Here is a 7,829-nt window from a genome sequence, read left to right as displayed (position 1 = left end):
CAAAATGATTTGCTAATTTTCGTATTTTGTCAAGATTTGAACTTTAAATGCTTATAAATATAAACTGTGACTAAGGATTTTTAATTTTTTTAACCAACATATAAAATTTTAGATAATTTTCTTATTAAATAACTATTAACTATAGGTGGTCCTACGGCTGCAGCCTCTGCACCAGTGTTAGGAGTTAGGACTTATCCAGATAATCATTTTTTTATCTTTTATCTTATCTAGATAAATAAATATAAGTTACCTAAGTATTTATTCTAGATAAATTTTTTAGAGAAAATTAGCTAGATCTGTTCGAAAATGTTTTATTTTTATTCTCACTATCTGAGGCACAACTTATACGTAAAATAACATCCAGGGCTAAAAATATATGACGTTATTTTGAAAAGACTAAATTATTCCTATTTAGTACTTATTACTTATTAGTAATTAATATTCTGTATTCCGTTAATAATATATAATAATATTATATATTATTAATTAGTATATTATATTATAATATACTAATTAATTTATGTAATTAGCCTATATTACTGTTGCAACAAATATGTCAAATTCCCAGAATTTTATAAATATTTTTAAACTTTTATTAAAATACGAATAATAAAACAGATGGCAAGTTATAACCACCGCCGTCCCAAACAAAATTCCATAGAATATAATATTATTCATTGAGAAATAAAGATAAACAAGCCGTCTATTCTTTCCGTATTTGCAATGCGTCTGAAATTAATGACAATTGATAAGTCTGACGAGCAGTACACGAGATGCTATTTATATATTTCGGGTCTTATGTTTTATATTATAAATCTATGGACTATAATAAACAATCTCTAAACCAATTTTAATTGCACATGATTTATAATAATAATAAACATTATTTTGTATACACAAAAACACAATACTCGTAAATATCTTTTCAATGTTGTTAATTAATAATAATAATAATAGTACGTGACACGAAAAGTGGCCGGTGACCCCACCAACAGCCCGGCAAGAACGCCCGTTAGCCATGGATTTTCTTGTGTGTGTATTATTTTGTGTACTTACATGACGGTATCAAAGCTGAGCATAAACGAGTTAAAAAATTAAAGTTAAGTTAAAAAGTTAATTTTATTTTAACTTTTTAACTTAACTAGTTACTTTTGGCTTTTCATTAACTTAACTGTTAACTTACTAAATTTCCTTCTTAATTAACGTGAAATTAATGAGTTAATTTTTCATTTTAAGAAGTAAGTTAAGTTAATTTATTTTGTTTTTAATTTTATAATATTTCACTATTTCAGTCTATTTTGTTTTCATGTCAAAAAATTTGTATCGTAAATTGTGTAAAGTTAAAAATTTATTTTATTGGAATCTAACTTATATGGAAATACTGTATGAAGTATTAACGCTATATCCTATAATTTAGTTTTGGCTTGGAAAAAAATTAAGTACGCTAGCGTTGTATAAACAAATAAACTTTTTTTAACTTAATAAAAAGTTAACAAAAAGTGTTATTAACTTTTAACTTAACTGAGTTAATCTATAGTTATATTAACTTTTAACTTTTAACTTTTGTTATTGGTACATATTAACTTAACTTATCTGAGTTAAAAAAAATTATTAACTGGCCCAGCCTGGGACGGTATATATATTTTTTTAAATTAGTTGTTCTAATTATAATTTTTAAAATTATCTGTTATTTAAATATTTAAATAATTATCTAGATAAAATATTTCTATCTTTTATCTGTATCTTCGATAAAATTTAGTGTTGTTATCTTTATCTTTATCTAGATGATTTTTTTGTTACCTGTTCCTAACACTGCTCTGCCTAACACTGTGCTGAACCTGAAATTTAAACCACTACTTTATTTATTGGTTGAAATCATATAATTATTCATAACTCATAAGGTTTATTATTTATAATTTATATATCTTCGTTATTTCACGATCTATTGTTCTGATCATGAACTTAGTTTTTAGTTGCAATGTTGGGTAGTAACGTAACGAAAATTACAAATTACTGTAACGAAATTACTATTGCAGTCGCCAGTAACTCTGTAGTAATTCCATTATAATTTATTTAAATGAACGCAATTGTAACGAAATTTCTATGGAGTAACGTGTTATTTTCTACGTTATTAGAATAAGTTATGAATGTAGAGTGCATGACATAACTAAGGGTTAGGATATCGAGAAAAATTAAAAATCTATAATATGTATTTACTATTCTTAAAGTTTTAGATAATAATGATGAATATTATAAAAGATGCAAAAATTTTATGCATTTTATTCATGCGTATTACATTCATATATTATCAATATAGTGTACCTACTTAATCAATGTCTTACATATACTACTAAATAATTTATATATAATAATTAATAGTATACCTTTTACTTATTATATTCGTTATAGACTGATTTTTGTCGTTAAATTTTGAAAAAGTAACTATTTGTTACGCATTATTTTTTGAATGAAAAAGTAACATAAAGTGATTATTTTTATCGGGTAGCGCGAATGTAATTTAAATAAAAATATTTAATGTAGTGAGTAATGTAATTGAGTTTTTTATCGGAAGTACCTAATTTACCCAACAACTGTTGATAGCTCGTAGTTCTGATGATCAAGCCAGGATTAAGGGGAGGAACTATAATAATATTATAATAATATAATAATATATAATATAATAATAATATTATAGTTCCTTTCCTCATTCCTTGTTAATGTGACGTTTAATAAAATAAAAAAATATAGATACATGTTTATACTATAATTGTTTTAATTTTAAAATTTTAAACATAACACATTGTTATTTAGACATTTAGTAATAGTTTTAACTTATTTAAATAAACTCTATAAATAAACCACCACGACAGAAATACATAATTGATATTTTGTAAACATTTTTAATAATATCGTATACAGGTTTATTTTTATAGCTCTTCATATTAGTTACTAAATTTTAAAAGAAACTATACATTTTTTCCTTTTAGTTTTAAAAATGATTTAATTACTTTTATTTAAAAATAAATGAACGAAAAAAATAGTTCATGTTCCTCTAAAAAGTGAACTAAATTCCAGTATGTTCCTAAACATGAAACAGGAACTACGTTCCCGATAAGTTTCCTAAAAATGGAACAAAATCAAAGGAACGGATTCCTTTGAACGTGTTGCTTCCAATCACTGAGTTAGAACATACTTTGTAAGTATATTATAATAATATTTTTTTAAAGATTCATTAACATTATGATAAAAATTACCAGGGTAAAAAAAAATATGTTTTCATAATGTTGTTTCATAACATTATAGGCAAAATAGTGAAAACATAGCTCTTTAACACTTCCACAAAAACACATATGAATGTTATAGATATTTTAATAATGTACTAATATTCAGAAAACATTTTCACAAGCATAAAGAAATATAAAAATCAAATATTATATTTAAACAATAAACTGTAAATTTAATTGTAATATATTATTCTTGTTGATTAATTTTTAATATAAATTAACACAATTTATTAGTTTGCTTAGAATTTTAAATTTATTTTTAATGTGAAATGTCGCATGTGTCAATGCAGTTGTCTATATTATGTTTTTCCATAATATTTTTCTACTTAATGTTCATTCTAATTGCATCTGAAAAAATTGTTTATAAATTTTATTTTATTTCATTTAAATTTTTAAATATAGTATATGTTGGTAGCGAAAACAATATAGTATCATAATTTATATTTTATATTTATTTTACATCATTTGTTTGGAAACAATAATAAGGGCCAAAAATAATAATTAAAATATTTAAAATTTAGATTTTACCTATTATCAGACGCCAGACGGTATCTCAATAAAGAAGAGAAACAATGTTTCTTCTTAAACCCAAACAGAGAGTAATTCACTAATACATTGTCATTTAACATGCAACCAATTTACTATTTCCCAAATCATCGCTGTCATTTCAAACCAATAATTTCATTATCTGCAAAAGAAAACATTTGGTACTACTATAGTAAAATTAAGAATAATAAACAAAACCACATAATATAATAAGTATACAGTTAACAAAATAAGTTTTTTGCTGGAAAACAGTGACTGCAAACATTTAAAAATGTATTTCATTTTCATTAGGAAAAAAATATGTTGATATACAAAATATAGTTTTTGAAAGATATATATTATGCTATATTTACCAAGGATACTCTGAAACTATTATCAAGATCTGTCTAATTTACTGAACTGCTGAACTTCTGATTTACAGAACTGGGACCATAGCGTGGGCAAACAAAGTCCGAATGGGCCAAAACTTTTTAACTAAGTCACAATGGATGAAAAACATAGCTCGATCAAAACAGTTCTAACTTGATTTTTCTAAGAAATTCCTTTTTTTCTCTCTGATTTTCTCAGCACCACAATTTCTTTTAGTTTCAATTTTAAACAACCAATAGTGAAATTAATATTACAAAATCATCAAACAACACACAACAATAAATTTAAAAAACAAGTAGAATATTCACTTTTATGAATTAAGAACACGTTACATTGAACGTATGAAACTGTTGTACCTATAGTTATATTAGCCCATCAATAATATTATATTTTATTATTGTGTAGGTATAGCTATTGTATTTTACTATTGTGTACAATATATTAATATTCCATTTTTTATTGTGCACAATGTGGAATATATTAGGAAGTATTAAATAAATACTTGCTGGCTAGACGTGGATATAGATATCACTGTAATGGATGGTGTTAAATTTGAATTCAATGATATAATATCATTGTATAAGAAATACGATTATGGGCAAAGACTGTCAGGCAGTCTATGATATTTAATGATATTATTGTAAATAAAGTAATTTATATTATTTAACCTATTTACGTGGAACCTTGTTTTAAATTTTCAATCATTAGATATAAGAGTTGAACATTTTGTAAATATTTAACCACAAAATAATTATTTAATTTTGTCAAAATTCAAACTTTAAATGCTTATAAAAATTGTGCCTATGCATTTTTAATATTTTTCAACTACTATTGTAACAATATATTAGGAGCATTGTATTAGAAAAAATAACTAAAAAGTTAAAAAATGACAATGTCCGTAAACAGCTCAAAAAGAATCGAAATATTTTTTAAATGTTATAGTGTATAAAAAATTCTAATATAAACATTCAGACAAAATTTCATGTAACTACGGTAATTTGTTTAGAGTTACACCAAAAACCAAAATCGATTTTGCGTAAAAATTCCGTTTTTTCATCAACTTCCTTTTGTTTTTCACGGTGCTTTTGAATACTACTGGAAAATGTTTACTTTTGAAACTCGCAAAGTACCAATTAGATACACTTTCCTATCAGAAAAGATACTGTTGAAGAAAATCTAAGCACTTTTACTGTCCTAAAAGGTGATGACAGAAACAAAAAAAATTTAAATCTCTGCTGTACAGTAGGTTACAAGTGGGTCACTGTATAATGAATTGTACTAAATTTAAATTCAATTATATAATAGGTATAAAAATTTGAAAATTAAAAAAAAAAACACATCATTGTAAAATCAATACATATTCGCTCCGTTCAGATTGTAAAACCGATATCAATAATAATAGTTACTAATATTTAAGCTATAAAGCTGTTACGCGTATTACATATTATTTATGCGTATCTATAAATGTATAATATATTATATATATATATATAGGTAGATAATACAAGCTGCTATATAACCGTGTCTATGTCCTTGTACTAATTAAATGTCGACAGCCAAACAACATAAAATTCAGTTTTGAAAACCGATGTACCTAAGTAATTAAAAGAAGGTATATTTTCAACAAGAAGTAGATACAGTCGTAGTTACACTATAGTTTGGTATAATATAAACCATTTATAATATACAATTGTTATTTGTTTGAGAAACTACATTAAGTAAAAATCAAAGAAGGCTCAATTGTTCCGAGTATGTTTGTTATTATGATCCCTAAAAAAAAAACATATTTCTTACCATTACAAATACGTATTTGAACGGGTAAACGTCTGAAATATACATTCATATATAATTTTGCGCCATTTGTACATCATACTCATTATTTGTTTTGGCCAAAAGATAAAAGTGTCTTTGGTTAAGAGAATTGAGAGTGTCTCTTAAACTTAATAATATATCTAGAGATTATGATTTATAATGTTTATATCGCATCATCGATATTTTGCTACACCTATTTATTGCCTATAACCTAATATACCAGACGTCGGGAATAAGTTTCTAGGAGTTCCGGAAGATTTAAAAAAAAACTCTTTAGGTCCAGAAAACATTTTTATTTAAGTTTTATTTTTAATAATCTTTGTTAGAAACATATAATTTAATACATATCCTAAAATATTATTCATCAAGTTGTCTTACATAGTTACATACATTTAAATAGTTTTAAAAATAAGATGGACATATTTTATAGGTGATTTGGCAAGTAGAATCCTTCCGCCCATCCAGCGATTACATTAGATGTTACGATTGAAACTATCGGGTGGTATTTTCACTGAATCTGCGACCATCGTCCCAATTACTAAAAAAATATTTCCTTCGAAATAACTATTTATAGGTTTTAGATTTTGTGGCCTTCAATTACATATTATAATATATTTTCATTCAGATAAAAATATTTCCATACATTTTTAATTATTATTTACAATTAGCCGGTTTTTTAAAGGGAGGCGCAGTCTCAAAGTCTCCCCTGACAAGCCACCCCTGAGTAATATAGATATAAGTAGTTATAAATAGGTAGAGTATATTTTAAACTATATTTGTTAAATTTTGTTGACAGTTATGTCTAGGTACATAAAAATGAAATAATAAAAACGTCGCCAATATAAAATAAAAACCGTTTAAAATTTAGCAGTACCTTCAATATTAATATAGGGTGTCCCATAAAGTGCGCAACTTTTAAATCGGCCGCCATTTTTTTTAAATTTGGTTGGCTGCCCTGTTCTTATTATTTCTAGTATCTATTATTACTCCGATTTAATTAGTAGTTGTTGACATAGATCTATTAACTAATGGACAGCACTTAAGAGAGACAAATGGACGAAAGAGAAAGATCTATGTGTTTGGGAATATATGGAGGACCATTTACATTAAGTTTTTTAATCCATACGTATCATCAATATTATAGCTACGATATAGATATAGAACACATGGCTAAAAAACCATAATGTAAATGGTTTTCCATGTTATTCCTAAACGCATAGTTTTTTCTCTTTCACTCTATCTCGTCCTCATGAACTGTAGGCAGGGTGGTGTGGTATGCGCTGTCCATTAGTTTATAGGTCTATGGTTGTTGATAAGTAATTATAAGAACGAGGATGCCAACAAAATATTTAAAAAATGGCGGCAGATTTAAAAGTTGCGCACTTTATGGGACACCCTATATTATGTAATTTACATCCCTATAATACTTTAAGTTCATAATTTATTATATTCTCGAATTCGCACCGGATCCGTAGAAATATTATGTTTGTGATGCCACATTACACTGTTACAAGAACGTTCTAAGCTCCGAACACAAAGTTTTCTATCAGGAACCTCTTCGATTATCTTTTTCTCTATCTTTAAATAATATTTCTACTAACATTTTTTTTCTTAAACATTAAAACAAAAACCCATATTTCATTTTTAATGCATGTATGGAAGTACCCAGGTCCTAAATATATTATGGTCCGGAGAACAAAAAGTGTTCGCTGGCCCAATTGGCATAATAAATATTATAATTTATAATATGATGGCAACTTTTTTTTTAGATAAACTAAAGCGGTGCGCGATAGACACATGGACTTGAAATTTGTTTAA

The sequence above is a fragment of the Metopolophium dirhodum genome, chromosome 1, assembly GCF_019925205.1.
Source record: "Metopolophium dirhodum isolate CAU chromosome 1, ASM1992520v1, whole genome shotgun sequence".
Classification (NCBI taxonomy): Eukaryota; Metazoa; Arthropoda; class Insecta; order Hemiptera; family Aphididae; genus Metopolophium; species Metopolophium dirhodum.
This window is presented reverse-complemented; position numbering follows the sequence as displayed.